The sequence below is a fragment of the Equus przewalskii genome, chromosome 18, assembly GCF_037783145.1.
Source record: "Equus przewalskii isolate Varuska chromosome 18, EquPr2, whole genome shotgun sequence".
Lineage (NCBI taxonomy): Eukaryota > Metazoa > Chordata > Mammalia > Perissodactyla > Equidae > Equus > Equus przewalskii.
This window is the reverse complement of record NC_091848.1, coordinates 43504279-43520071: the sequence shown is the minus strand read 5'-3', so window position 1 is coordinate 43520071 and position 15793 is coordinate 43504279. Positions and strand designations below refer to the sequence as shown.

At 39.0% G+C, this 15793-nt stretch overlaps 1 pseudogene; it reads left to right on the top strand.

Moving 5' to 3' along the window:
• Window positions 1-447: 447 nt before the first annotated feature.
• Window positions 448-15509, top strand: LOC139076964 (alpha-1,3-mannosyl-glycoprotein 4-beta-N-acetylglucosaminyltransferase B pseudogene; annotated as a pseudogene).
• The last annotated feature ends 284 nt before the right edge of the window (window positions 15510-15793 follow it).

Below are 15793 nucleotides of genomic sequence, written 5' to 3'. Positions count from 1 at the left end.
TGCTGTGATCATCCCAGTATCCCCACTGCTGTACAGAGCATTGCCCAAATAATCCGGGTCCCATGGCTGTTCGCCTGAACACAAAGCTTTACTGATAAGCTTGGCAGAATTTTCCATCAGAATAGAAAGGCTAACTTCCTAAAAGATCAAATGGTTCAGGGAAGATGGGAAATGGCAGCTAGATCAAACTGGAAAACTTGTTGCTTCACAAGATCCTATGTTTCTTATATCTACAAAGAGATCTGAAAGAAACTGCCTCAGGTGGATGAACGCTGGAGCACACCCCCTGCGGTAGGGTTGTCAAGAGGTGAAAGGCGACGAGTAGAGCACATTTATATATAAGTGATATCAAGGGGCCTTAAATATGAAATATCCTGCAGAAAAGAGTGGAGAAGAAAATTTTAAAGGAGAAAATAGCAAGAGAACCTTAATTCCTGCTTCCTCAGGATGTATGTGCAGTCCGAAGGCATCTACTCCTGTGGCTGGAGGACGACCCTGTAGCCTTGGCCAACTACCCAAGCACCGTGAAGAACTTTCCTCTCCAACAGCCCTCAGAGGACAGTGAGCCTGGAGTTCTCTCAGCTGGGCTTCATTGGGAAGATGCTCAAGTCGCTGGACCTGAGCCTGATTGTGGAGTCCCTCCTCCTGTTCTACCGTGACAAGTCCCTCGACTAGCTCCTGGACCATATTCTGTAGGTGAAGGTGTGCAATCCCAAGAAGGATGTGAAGAACTGGGACCGGCAGATGGCCAACCTGCCCAGCTGCTTCATGCTGACCCTCTTCCAGCACGTGGGTGCTCCTCGCTCGCTGGTGGGCAAGATCCAGAAACTGAAGAACAGGGACTCTGAGAAGCAGCTGCTGCAGAAGGAGCACGTAAACCCGCCTGCAAGGTGAGCATGAGCACTTGGCCCTGGAGAAGGCCTACCTGCGTGAGGATTCCTTCTGGGCCTTCACGCACCCTGCTGGGGACCTCATGGGCTTCCGCTTCTTCCAGGAGCTGTGTCTCGAGCGGTTTTTCTTCCGCAGCAGGAACACTGAGCACCCAGACACTACGCTCTTTAGCACATCTATGGAGGTGCTACCCCTTGATAACCCCCAGTCAGAAGAGGAGGCCCTCCAGGGCGGCCGCTCAGCCACTGTCCGGTACCCTGGGAGCCAGCACGTTGGCTCCTTCTCCGGGTGTGGCAGGGGGAGGTTGCCCCTGCCTTCAGCCCCCTGGAAACTCCGCACCTCTCCATCCAGACAGACTTGCCAGGGTGGGTACTTATCCATATCTTCCTAAAATGGCTGACTAAGCGGCGGGCTTCTGAGGCTGCACGAAACCTGGGATATTTTTCTTCTTGGATACATGTGACTTTGTTTCAGGTAAGTCTACACACGCTTCCATAAGAACGTGACTTGTAATAAAGGGTTAATGGAGAAAAATACTGTTTCATAGTGGTAAAACTAAGTATGGAAGATTTACCTAGCGCATCTAGGGTCTTTCTTAAGTCACTGGGTCCCAGGATGATGCCTTTGGTGGTCTATGGGCTACTTGAAGGAGAACAAAAGCTGAATTTAAAATCAGAGGCCACATCTTGTTAAATCTAAGATTTTCTCAATTCAGGATAAAAATCGTCATCCTGACTTTTTCCGCATTTTTTCATCTATTCCTGGTGACTTCTCAAATCATTTTAAGAAGATAAGGAGAGGAAGAGAAGGAAGTTAAGATTAAATCTAACTTTTGGGGCTGGCCCCGTGGCCGAGTGGTTAAGTTCGCGCGCTCCGCTGCAGGCGACCCAGTGTTTCGTTGGTTCGAATCCTGGGCGCGGACATGGCACTGCTCGTCAGACCACGCTGAGGCAGCGTCCCACATGCCACAACTAGAAGGACCCACAACGAAGAATATACAACTATGTACCGGGGGGCTTTGGGGAGAAAAAGGAAAAAATAAAATCTTAAAAAAAAAAAAAAAAAAAAGCTCTTTTAAAAAAAAAAAAAAAAAAAAAAAAGATTAAATCTAACTTTTAAAGAAGTTTGAAGTTGGAGAAGGTAGAAGCTGTGTTTGTTTTAATACAATATTTGCATTTTAAAATTTTATTTGCCGTATTATACATGTCTCAAATGTCATAGGTAATTGTAAGATTACAGTAGTTCAGGGACAAAGTTTATCTTTAGCTACAATTTATTTAGTCAGAAAGCTGTGTGTGTGTGTTTGTGTGTATGTCTCTTCTCTTGCCCAAGGAGATTGGAGAGGGAGTTGGGAAGATAAGAAAACTTTTAATTGGTGCACTCAACCAAGCAGTTCAGCAACAGAACATTAATTTTTATTTTAATAATATGATTTTAATTGAATACTTTGCCAGCGCTGCACTAAATTGGGTCTGTTATTTAAAATTACAATAAGAAAGATCACACCCCCCCTTCTACAACTGATGCCACCCACATTCCCAAATAACACGTTATTCATTTGGGAACAGGCAGAATTTTAATTACTATTCCTGAGGGATTCTTCAGCAAAAGGGGATAAGTATCAGTAGACTAGTAAGTTGTTGTGTTAGAGTAAACAAAAATACAATTGAAATATAGCTTCTCCTTCATACACTGTGGCAGTGATCTCTCAGTGTCCATTGAATTCTATGATGTTTTCTCCTCCAGTAATAGCATTGTGGCTAGGCACCTCCCTTCAGAAATACATGTATCTATATGACTAGACCTTGCTAATAGATATGAGCAAGTGTAATATGGATCACTCTCAGTCGAAGCCTATTATAAAATGTGGGGTGTCTCCTCCATGATTGCTTTTTGCTACTCTCTGACTGGATCTTTATGATTGCATGGCTCTATGGGATGGTGGAATAACAAGATGGAAGGAACCTGATTCCTTAATGACCACTTGGAGTAGAATTTTTCTGCTCACCTGAATTCCTATCCAGGCATGTGTATTGTGTTAAACTATTGAAATTTAGGTGTATTCTTCAGTCAAACATGCCCTGCCTATTACACATCCCCGTTTAGATGGGTTACATTTCTTAATAAGTGTAGAAAACAGAAATATCCATTGGTATGTTGTCTGTTTCTTCTGACATTTTCAAGAAGGAACAGCTTTGTACAGGGAGTGCATAGTAGCAGCCAAACATTCTGGTAATGATTGGAAGCCCAAGACTTTGAAAATATGAATCTTTTCATGCTCATAACCACTTTTTAAAAACGTTAAGTGATTTGACTGAAAAAATAAGTCAAAGAAAGAAGAATGTAATGTAGTTTGGTAAATAGCAAATTAATCAATGAATGAATGAATAAATGAAGATGTAAGTAGGATGGATAGATGGATGGACAGAGGAAAGGAGAGAGGGAATCCAGGATCTAGGTGAGGGATGTAAGAGGCCCAGCTCTTTTCTCAACTTAGAGTATAAATGATGCAATAACGGTGGTGCATCTTCCTTCGGGACAGCAAGAAAAGTATGGAATTTAGCATCAGACAGACGGAAAGTGGCATTTGTTGAACAAGCACAATATGTCATGCACTGTGCTACATATTTCCATGCACAATCTTGTACTTCCATATGTATGATTTCATAAAAACCCTGCAAGGGAAAAGCTATGCTATCAATTTTTTACAGTGAGAGACTACTGAGGCCCAGTTTCACCGTCCCTGGATTATATTGCAGGTGTGTGACTGAGCCAGAATTAGAGTCAAGTATTTCTAATTTTAGGGCCTTTGTTGTCCAAAGTTTACTACTTATGGGAACTTGGCAGGTAATTCTCTGTCCTTTATTTATCTATAAAATGAAAATAATATCTATTAATGTTAATGTACTGTATACATATTTACAGGTATTGTTAAAATTCAAAGTGATTATTGTTGTCAACACATTGAGTAAACTTTACTGTAATTTAGAAATATCAGGTCTCCTCTTTTCAAATGAGAGTATTTTGGCTTAGGCAGAACTACAGACCTGTGCCACATAATGGTGTTTCGGTTAACAACAGACCACGTATATAATGGTGATCTCACAAGATTAGTATCATACAGCCTACGTGTGTAGTAGGCTGTACCATCTAGATTTATGTAAGTACTGTAGGGGAGGAAGAAATTTTCCTCTACCCTCCTAGGTTCTCCTAGCTGAGACAGATTAACAGGAGAAAACCAAACAAAAGTTTAATATGTATACATGACAGAAATCTAGGAAAACCAAAAAACTCAGCAAAATGGCCAAAGTCCTTGCCTTAAATACCATTCTCAGCTAAAGACCAAAGAAGATGTTGGGGGTAGGGAGAGTCAGGGACTTCAAAGGGAAGGAAGGCAATTCACAGGTAGGTGAAAAGGAGCAAACGTTTGGAAAACAAGTGTTTGGGCATACAGAAACAGAAGAACACAGAGGGGAGCTCAACAAACAGGCTTTTCTAGGTTCCTCCCTGTCTACCACCTAGTTCATGTGATAGCTTGCTTCCTGAGACAAATTTCTAATCTGAATTCTTTCAAGCAGTTAAGGGGGAGGTAACAAGGAAAACTTTGAGTCTTTTGTTTCTTAAAAATAATCAATCTAAAATAATCTTTATGTTAAAGACACAGATTTTAGGGTGACAAATTTTCTTCCCCTTCAGTAAACTCTATGATGTTCATAGAATGACAAAAATCACCTAGTGACACATTTCTCAGAATATATCCCTGTTGTTATGGAAAGCATGACTGTGCATATATGGATTTCCAGAGAAATAGGGGGAGTAGAAAACAGGAAGGAAAGTAAGTCTGTACTCCAGGCACCCTGGCCTTGCTGAGTGTCCAGGACTCAGTTGCTATACTTCCTCCAAATCCTCTTCTCTTATAGAGAGAACTCTGTGTTCTAGACTCTCTATATCCTTCAACATCATCTCTTTATCAAAATGGTTCTCTGCTTTTTGTGGCCATGTTCAAAAGTGAGGTAAAATCAGCTAGTCTAACAAATTACACCACATTGTTGGGTGATGTTGTATTACTATTCAATGCCTTTCTAGAGGCAGTGTCTTAAGCCTAAGAGTTATTATAAAGGAGATATTTCAGATAGTAAGGAGGGCCATGGGGAGCGTGTTTTTGCACTATGATGCTGGCTGTGATTAATAATAAGTATTTCCGTTAGTGCTGTTGAGTTGATTCAGATTCCTAGCGATCCTGTGTACAGCAGAGAGGAGCCCTGCCTGGTCTCTTTGTGCCAGCCTCTCACCTCCCGGTATATATATATATATATATATATATATATATATATATATATATATATATATATATAAGACAATGCTCCACAGCTGTACATGGGGTTTTCATGACCAGCTTCTTCGAAAGTGGGTTGCCAGGTCCTTATTCCTAGTCTCTCTTAGTCTGGAAGCTCTGCTGAAACCTGTCCACCATGGGTGACCTCGCTGGCATTTGAAATACCAGTGGCATAGCTTTCAACATCATAGCAACACAACACACATAGCACCACAGTATAACAACCAATGGTTGGGTGGTGTGGTTCCCTGACCAGGAAATGAACTAGGGTCATGGTGGTAACAGCACCTAATCTTAACCTCTTGACCACCAGGACAGCTAATAATAAGTATAGTTATTCTGTATTAAACATCTAACATGTACCAGGCCCTGTACTGAGTGTTTTGAAAGCATTATCTCATTTAACATAAATAATAAATGTGTGAGGTGGTGCTATTGAGGAAGGAACTGGAGAGGTTGAATAGCTTTCCCAAGGTCACAGTGAGTTTCCAGCTCCACCTGTTTTACTCCCCAAACCGTGCTCTTACCACCATACTTTATCCTGTGAGTTAACTATCTGAGAGTTCTCTTCTAGAGTAGGGATTAAAAACAGGAATTTCCAATACTTTGAGCACAGAGAAACATTAGCTATGTGTAGCAAAGAGGGTGGGAGAGTTGGCTACAGAATCTTAAATCAATGAATGAACCATAAATAGTAATAAATGTGGGTGTTAAAATATCTGCGTACTAATAACGTCCATGAAATTCAGTAAGTGTCCAAAGGAACTACAATAAAAAACGCTTGTGTTGATTCTTTAATGTAACTAGGCAAACCAAGTCTTCAAAATGCAGGTGCCAAAATGTAGGAGCAATACTGTGTCGTGAAAGAACGCCTCCTTGTGGTTACTTATTGTTAAACGAAAAGAGAGACACGTGGCCCTGCCTTCAAAGGAACATATGCCCGCTGGAGCTAGGACACCGAGGTCAAAGAACTACATTTTCAAGCATCTGTACATGCAGACTATTTGCGGCAGGGAGCACATGAGTCAACTTTTGAAAATAAAAACAAACCAAACACCCTGTATATTTTTATTTGATTTGCATAAAAGGTGCTGTGCCTTATGGCCTCTCAGAATATGTATGGAATGGAAATACAATATTTAGAATAAAATAGAAAATAAAAGCAGTCCTCAAAAGGATAGGTCAAAGGACTATCAACCTCTGGGTTAGAAATGACAAATCAAAAATAAAACTTAGCATATTTTTCAGGCTGCTTTAGTAGGCAATAAGTGAAGGTTTTGACTGTGGTAGAAAGGGAACAATATTTAAAAACTAGTAGGAATAACATTTCCTTTTTATTGTTGGTTCAATTTCATATTGTGACATTTTTCTCTCTCTCTGCAAAAGTGCCTAATATTTACTTTAATATATAGGCATATTAAAGTTTGGTCAGTAATTCCATGACTCTCCATTTTATGACCTTTGTCTTCTTTCCATGGAAAATTTTGATTCTCCTTATTTCCTCTGAGACCCAGAGTCTAAGTGTAAAATAATTTTGATACTGTACATATATGGTTATGGGATGCTGGACAGTCACACCACTAGCGATAACTAAGGGCAGATTCAGCAAAGACAACTGGAGAAGTATTAAGAGCTGGTAACCTGAGCCAAGAAAGACCTAATGATTAGTTGGACAAAGAATGTCAATTGTTTCTTTGCAAATGAACAAGGACATAGAGGCTATTCAGAGAAGACACTAAAATGGCATGATCAGAAAGATAATAAACCAATAATTGTAAATATGCAGTGATTCCTTCCATTAGATTATAAGCACTCTGAGGGTAGGAGCCACATATTGGTTAGTTATGGCTACCCCGTAGAGTCCCACCAGCGCCACCATCAGGTTAGATAAATCAAATGGGAAAAAGAGCAATGAGTCAGGGTTTCCAAGTATAGAGAAAAATAGGAGAGCAGATAGTTTGGTGTTAAGGAAGTAAAGATCAATAAAGTCAAGACCAGGCAAAGAACATGAACTTCTGCCGAATCTGGAGTGAAAGAGATAATGCTGGAATCTCTGCCCATAGATAAAAATGTACTATAGGCTCCGAGAGAGCCTGAAGACCAAAATCCTTGTTGTTAAACCAAATGAACCTTGGCTAGCTGTTTGAGTGTCTCAGTCAACTGTGTATTCCTCCACAGTAAATTCTCTTATATGTGAGATGAGGGAAATCAACAACTTCCTAAGCCAAGCCAAGCTAAGTCTATTTTTAGCTAATCATTCAGATTTGAAAACTTTGTTCTTTTAATCCACTCATTGCCCTTATATTTTGATTTTGTTTTTGTTTAAATTTATCTTTCTAGTCAAGTAAAGCCTAATCATATTTTAGTTAAAAGCTAGGAAAACTATTTTTCCACACCCTGTTTAGGATATGCAAGGGCATCAGTGGGCCCCTGACAGTCAGCTATGGTAGTATCCGTGGGAAGGAAGGGACCTTTAATCCAGGCAGAAGAATCAACGAAGAGAGCTGTCTGCACATTACTAAAACTTTCTGAAGACAGCTAAAAGTCACCCAAAAGAGGGGTGAATAGCTAATGGGATAGAGAGTGCCAAGGCAGAAGGAAGATGTTGCTGAGAGCAAGGCCCCAGGACAATGAAGCAGTTTTCATTTTTCTCCAATTAAAACCTGGGCACAATAGAGTCACACTTTCTCTTTACATTATGTGTTAAAATGTGATTCAGGGTCCAGTCCGGTGGCACAGCGGTTAAGTTTGCACGTTCTGCTGTGGTGGCCCAGGGTTCACCGGTTTGGATCCCGGGTGCTGACATGGCACTGCTTGCAAGCCATGCTGTGGCAGGCATCCCACATATAAAGTAGAGGAAGATGGGCACGGATGTTAGCTCAGGGCCAGTCTTCCTCAGCAAAAAGGGGAGGTTTGGCAGCAGATGTTAGTTCAGGGCTAATCTTCCTCAAAAAAAAAAAAATGTAATGTAAGTGAACTGATTGTGTTTAAGAAGATGAGGCAAAGAGGGATAAGGTACCAAGGAGGAGAGATTCATTGGGACTGTAAAGTTGGTGTTTAGTAGAGGAACTTCAGCTTGAACTGTGCCGTTTTTATTAGAACTAATGTATGGCAAACTATCAAGGCTGATTCAGAAGGTACTTCATCAAATCTAACACTTCTTTGACAAACACAGATCTATACACTTTCAATCATCACTTATTTAGGTTGATAGTCAAACCACCACCATCATAATGTGCAATAGATAATAAATATTAACTAAACACAGTTGGTTACAGAAAATGAATACTTTATTTTCCTCAACACTGAAATGGACTAAATGTTTATGTTGTTCCCAAGTTCATGTGCTAAAATCTTAACCCCCAATGTGATGTTGTGGGAAGTGGGGCCTTTGGAAGTTAATGAGATCGTAAGGGTGGCGCCCGCATGAATGGGATTAGTGCCCTTGTAAAAGGGGGCCCAGAAAGCTCTTTCACCCTCTTTCCACAATGTTGGGATACTAGAAGTTGGCAAACTCAGAAGAGGGTTCTCACCAGAACCCAGCCATGCTGGCACCCTGATCGAGGGCTTCCAGCCTCCGGAACAGTGAGAAATAAATTTCTGTTGTTTATAAGCTACTCAGTCTGTAGTACTTTGTTATAGCAACCTAAGCTAACACACTAACTTAGTAAAAAAAAATGTGGTAGTAAGCAAATTCATTAGAGACCAAAATTATATGTGTGTGTGTGTGTGTATATATACATATGCGTGTATATATTACATGTATATAATATGCATATATATGGTGATATTAAATTCAACAAACATTATATCAAAAAGCATTTTAAAAATTAGAAAAATGAATATTTCATTTTGGCAAAACATTTTTTAACCAAGTAAAAAATTTCCTACCATCCTCAGATAAATTCTTTCTTATCTCATGGACTCTCTTGCCACATGTTCTCTACCTCTCCTCACACTTGCCAGCACATTTAAATGAATAGCAAATGGATTAAATGAGGATTCTTAGAGTCACTTACTTGAACTAACTCTTTATTCAAGTGTCTTTCTCTTCTCTTACAGTCTCTCCACTGTGCTGGCCTCATCTTATTAGCTCTGTATTTCAGCAGTCTGTTAACATACCAGCCAGTCCTGTGAATGGCATCTCTTTCCCCTTTACTCTCCTAAAAAGTGCTGCCAAATTAATTTATGAAATTAAATCTCTCGCTTAAAAATCTTCCATTGGCTTTCATTGCCTCTGGAAGACCAAACACCTAAGTCTGCCATTCAAAGTGCTCCCTGATCTGGCCCTACCTTACATTTTCCTCAGTTTTATTTCTTCCCTCACCTGTACCGTTTCCCAACATGCAAACTGACTCATGAATACACTTTCACCTTTGCCACTTTTCCTGAATAAACTTGGTTCCATTAACACACGTTCAGGTTCATGTCCTTGCTGATGCCATCGCCTTTGCCTGGAATGCCAGTTTCTATTCCCCGCATCTATATCTGTTCAATTTGCACACTTTCTTTAAAACACAGTTTAAGCGCCATCTCCTTCAGGACTGCTAGAGGTGATTTCTTTCTTTCAGGTTTTTTGACATTTATCAGTTATGATATTTGAATAATGTTTATCACATGTTGTCTTGTACTACAATTCTTGGTGCATTTGTTTTAGTTCTTCAACTTGGTTAACATGCTACTTGAGAATAGGGACTTTCATTTCTCTTATTTGACCCTGGCAAATTACATATGAGAGATACTTAATAGATATTTCTTGAATGAACGAATGGATCTTTGTAATCTGCAGTTGTGCCTAAGGCATGCTGTCTGGCACCTGGTAGTTATTACTAATTTAATTGAAAGTTGGAAGTAAATTGAGTAGGAGACTCTGGAAAACGAAAATGTGTTCATTCCTCTATCGCAAGGGTCAGAACTACTATGGGAGCAGATGCTGTAAAATGAATGTTTCCATGGGGTGACTGAAACTCTTGTGTACAAACACACCACCTGTTTCTCCTGTTGCTCTAGTGGCCTAACTTTGGATGTCCATGAAATGTACACTATATGACTCACGTGCCAGTGCAATGAAATATGTTAGACTGGTGGCCACATGGAACTTTCTACTCTTTAGTAGATGTTTACTATGATTTCAAATATATTTCATATTCTCATCTTCTACATTATATTTTTCTTGCTCCATAATTGATTTTACCTAAAATGCTATGCACTTTTATAAGAAGGTGAATTTAAGATCGCTCAATTTCTCTAAGTTTATATTGTTAAAGATTAGAAAAATCAATGATCATTTACTTTCCCTTACTTACAATTCAACAGGCAAGGTGATCACAGTGGTGGGAAAGGGAATGAGTGAGTGTCCAACAACACTTACCGAAGACTTGAATAACTTTTAATTTCTGTTGTTCAGCTACTGAGAAAGCCTTAAGGTCCTACAAGATTTCCATCCGTCAACTCAGCATTTATTGCATTCTTACTAAGGGAACTTAGTTCACTACTAAGAGAATCAGAAGGAATTGATATATTAGCTTCATGCCCTCAAGAAGCTAATAATCCTCTATTTGGGACATTTGTAAGTGTGTTTCCCTGATTACCGCTATAGATTTTGCCACTTCATTTACCATATGTCAGATTCAGCACAACTTCTCTAATGTAGATGATTGTTTCCTGTTTGCCTACATCATTCCTTAGCTTATCACTAGTGTCTGATTATCCTGTGACAGGTCCAGGTGACACTGGCTTGATATTAACAATGATTAATATTATTGAAGTGGCCAATATTGCACTTAGTTCTAGATTTCTTTCCAATAGAAAAAGTTTGTTTACAATAGGTTAATAAAAGTCAATGCTCCAGACACAAATTAAGAGAAAAATTTTTCTGAAGTCCAAGAAAACTGCAGTGCAGTTTGCTCACAGACCTGGATTATTATGTGTTCTCTTTTCTACTCAAGTGGAATTAAGTATGAAAAGGATAAACATCACTGTAAGGGGAAGACCAAGTGTGACTTGGAAAAAGCAAGTGGCTGTGAATTGAAGAGAAGAGTAAAATGGAAGATGATAGCACATAGTAATAACAGTGAAATCTTGAATGATGTCTTATTAAAATGTCCCGCCAAGGATTAAAAATAAGGATAGTGTTCAGGGTAAAGTGAAGAGAGCAATGCATTCAAAATTAAGAAAACATGTTTTTCACTTTATGGGCAGTTTCACACACACACACACACACACACACACACACACACACACACCCCACAAATAACTTGTTCAAATGCTATGGCAGGAATAGAAAAGGTGATGGAAAAAACAGCTGCAGGTAAATAACATACCCTCATGGAAATAAAGATAAAAGTCACATTATAAAATCCTTCTTTTTTTTAAGATGTGCAAGCTGACTCTGCATAACAATGCTGGATTCAAGAGAAAATGCTTCTTTACATATATGAGGGCCTTTGAAAGTCTTAAGATTCCTCTGCTTATGAAATATCAAGAATAACTTCTTTTTTTAAAGATTGGCACCTGAGCTAACATCTGTTGTCAATTTTCTTTTTTTTCTTCTTCTTCTCCCCAAAGCCCCCGCAGCACATAGTTGTATATTCTAGTTGTGAGTACCTCTGGTTTTGCTATGTGGGACACCACCTCAGCATGGCTTGATGAGCAGTGCCATGTCCATGCCCAGAATCTGGACCCACGAAACTCCTGGCCGCTGAAGCAGAGGGCATGAACTTAACCACTTGGCCAAGGGGCCAGCCCCAAGAATAACACTTTTTGAACAGGATTTTTGACCAGAAAATACTGGGGGGGTTTCTAGAAACTGTCTTCCCATTGAATCACAGCTCAGGGCTGTGATGGAGAAATTTTTTTGGTAAAAGTTCAGAAAGTAAATATTTTTGACTTTGCAGGCCCTAAGGTCTCTGTCCCAACTACTCAGTTCTGCTGTGGGAGCACAGAACTAGCCATGGATAATATATAAATGAATCAATAAAGCTGTATGCCAATAATACTTTATGAGCAAAACAAGCAGTGGGTCAGATTTGGTCCATGGGCTATAGCTTGCCTTTCTCTGTCTAAAGCAAATAATAGTGGATGAAATTTTAATACAATATCACACATTATTAATTTTTTTCATAAAAAAGGAACCAAGAAAATGAATCCCTTACTTTTTAGCACAATGAATAAATAACTAATTTAGTTCAGACACATTTATTTTACATAAAGAAATGTGATATAGTAGTTGGTTTTACACTCTTCTGAAAGAAAGCACTTTAAATGACCCAGAGTCATGAAATCGCTGGCTAACTTTGAAAAAACCTAGCAAGGAAAACAGTCATGAACACTATTTCCTAAAGATATTTGAACTTTTTGCTGAGTTTCTTAACTCTTCAGGAATTAATGGTAAAATTAATTTACCATAAAATTAATTAATTTAAATATTCAACAAAATTATAAACTAAAATGTATGCATTTCTGACATAATTGGCTTTCCAATCCATCCACTATGGTACAGGGCCAAAGATTCTCAGATTCCAAATAATGGCAGATTGTTTTCTTAACTAGTTTGTGAAAAATAAATCAGGAAAATTTTAAGTTTAAAATTTCAAAATTAGTGGCCGGAAAGGCTCTTATCTTCAGTGGATTTACAGAATGGACACTCATAGAACTCCAGAGTTGAAGTAAAGAAAAAAAAGGCATCTTGTCAAGAGGTCTCTTTCTACAAGTAGCTTCATCAAAATTTGTTTCTTTTATGTAGAGTGGGGATGAGCCCTCTTGTGCCCGAAGTACCTCTTGATGAGTTGAGGGCATTGAGGCAGTATGCCTGCTTGATGCTATAGGAAAGAACTTGCTGCACTGGCCCATAGGAGGCATGGGCAAGCTTGGGCATGGCCCCCTGGAGATAGCCAAGCTAACACAGTTTGGGAGCTAGGGAGGAAGCTTCTTATTATTTTACACAAGCAGTCATTCTACAGTCCATGATCCTAAGACGGGCTAAATGTCAGGTATGCCACCGGGCACTTCAGAAGGCATTTCAACCTTAGCTACAAAGTAACATAAGTGGATGAAAAAGTGGTGACAATTGTTTCTTTATCAGAAATTTTCTGTTTGGTACAAGCTAGTGTGAACACCATTTACTCAATAGTAAGGAAAAAAGCAAAAATCATCATGTCCCCTTGTGGTTATTCTATGGTCTCACACACGGATGGTAGTCATGAAATTATAGATATTCCTGCATTAATCTTAGCTTATCAAGTGACTTTCTCAACTATTTTTCAAAGGACTTTCCCCTTGTTTTCAAAATATTCTACTGTGGTAAGCAATATATCCTAAAACCACTGATAAATAAGTTCAACCTATTAATTATACTCGGCTTTCTTTTTTCATTTTGTTTTTCTTCATAAAAAGAGTTAAAAATATTAAATATGGAAAAAATAAGCAGAACTTGATAACTTTTAAATTGTACTTGTACTTGCCCTTCATTTTTCCTCCCTTTTAATATTTCTGCACTTTATAGTCATTTATATTTGATTTATGTTTCCCTTAATAGAGGAAGAACCTTTCGATTTGAGCTGGGGTGGAGGGAAGGACTGAGATTGATTGAAGGTCGGGGAGGGTGAGTGTAAGATGCGAGCTCTGCTGTTAATGGGCAGTGTCACCCAAAATGTCCAGGCCCTGGATTCTTTATCTATAAAATGAAGCCTCTTGATGACTTCTAGGGAGGCTTGCACCTCAAAGTTATGTGAAATACTTTTGATATTGGAATCCTGCAGCTGCACATGAAGTAACAGTATTGAAGACAAGCTCAAGTAACCTCTCTCTTTATTCTAGTCTCCCTCTCTCTCTCTCTCTCTCACAGAAAAGAGAATGAAAACTAAAATTTGAGGTACAGCAAACACAGTAAATATTTGTTATTAATTCTTTGTAAGTTTTTAGGGGAACATAGATGCAGTAAGTAATGGGGCAGAAAAAAACCTTCTTAGAGACTCTGGCAAAAACAATCTTCTTTAAAAGAGAAGGAGAAAACCACAGGGTTAGAATAGCTCTTATTTTTAACTAATAAAACCATATATAACGAGAGCAAGCAACAATGGGAATCTGCCTTAAGGAATGTTTCTTTTGCAAGTAAATTTCACAAATTTGAGGTGGATTAAAGTGTCTGAAATCCTGGAAGGCAATCCTTTTAGCCACTTCCATTTGTCTCAAGTAATGGAATCTTTTCTCCATAATATATATCTGTCTTTGACGAGCTGTGGTTCATAATCAGATAGAACAGCACCATTGTCTCATCCATGATGCACTGTGAGATATCCTACTACATTCTGAGAATACTTCCAAACTGCTCATGGTAACATTTGCATATTTTGGTCCCTAAGTACTTTAGCAATTGTAACTTTATTTTCCTTTATACTGTAACAAACTCCCTGCCCCCCAGGAAAAAAAGTGACTCTGGATAATTGTGCCTGGATTTAAGAGATCAGAGGACAGGTAATTTTCCACAGAGACCTCTATCCTCCCCACCTACTGTAATAAAGAGATAGCTGTTTGATTTTCATAACATGAAACAAAACCTATTTGTTTAACTTGGTTATTCTCTTGTGTACTTTCTTTGCTGTGTTTTTTTCCCTCCTTATTCTTATTCTTTATACCGTGCATCTCTCTAATGGTTGCACAGTCATCTGGAAAATACGATGAAAGGGGGAAAAGCTTCCGCCACATCAAAGGTAAATGAGGTTAAACTACCCAAGGAAACAAAATAATAAAATCATGCACTGGATGAGACCTTGGAAGATATTAATTTAGAATGGCCACTGCCCTTCAAACCAAATTACACCTAAAACACTTCTAGACTAGAAATACTTGTGATTTAGAAAGACACGTAGAAAAAAAATAGAGCCCTACAACCTCTTCAAGTGTTTAACATTTTTAGAAAATGATAATGTATTTCAGTATGGTAACAACCCTTGTTGTCAAGACAGTCTTCCTTATGTTCAACTAGATTCTGACAGCTTGTTTTCTCATGTTCTTTCTTAATAAAGCTAGGGTATAGTTAGAATTAATACTTTGGGCTATATGTGATTTTCACAGTGCCTCCTATCCTGTAGGAGCAGAGGAGAGAAGTCAGAGAAGACTTGTTTCGCCCTATCGAATACACAAAGGAAGGCATTCAGTGCCTTATGAGGAAGATGTGATGGAGCCTGGGGTTTCTTCACTCTACCAGCAGCCAAGACTCTTGCCTCCTCAAGAGGAAGCTGAACAATCAGGGGCCAAGTTCCTCAAACTTAATCATGATTGATAGGCTGCCTTAAGGGCTACCTCACGTCTGATTTTGGATCCAGTGTTTTCCATAGCTTCAATATCTCCAGAAAAGCTAATATTTTACTTCTTGAAAATTCTTGGGACTCAAATGCAGGGAAAAAGTTAAGAAAGACCCTGTATAGGTAGAACTTCCAAGGAAATAGAGTTATAGACCAATTGGCTTGGTCAGACCTTGAAAGGTGATCCCAATGCCTTCCTTTGGGAAAAAAATTATGTCATTAGCTTGATCATGTCTTGGTTCTCAAAAAGCAAAAATTATAT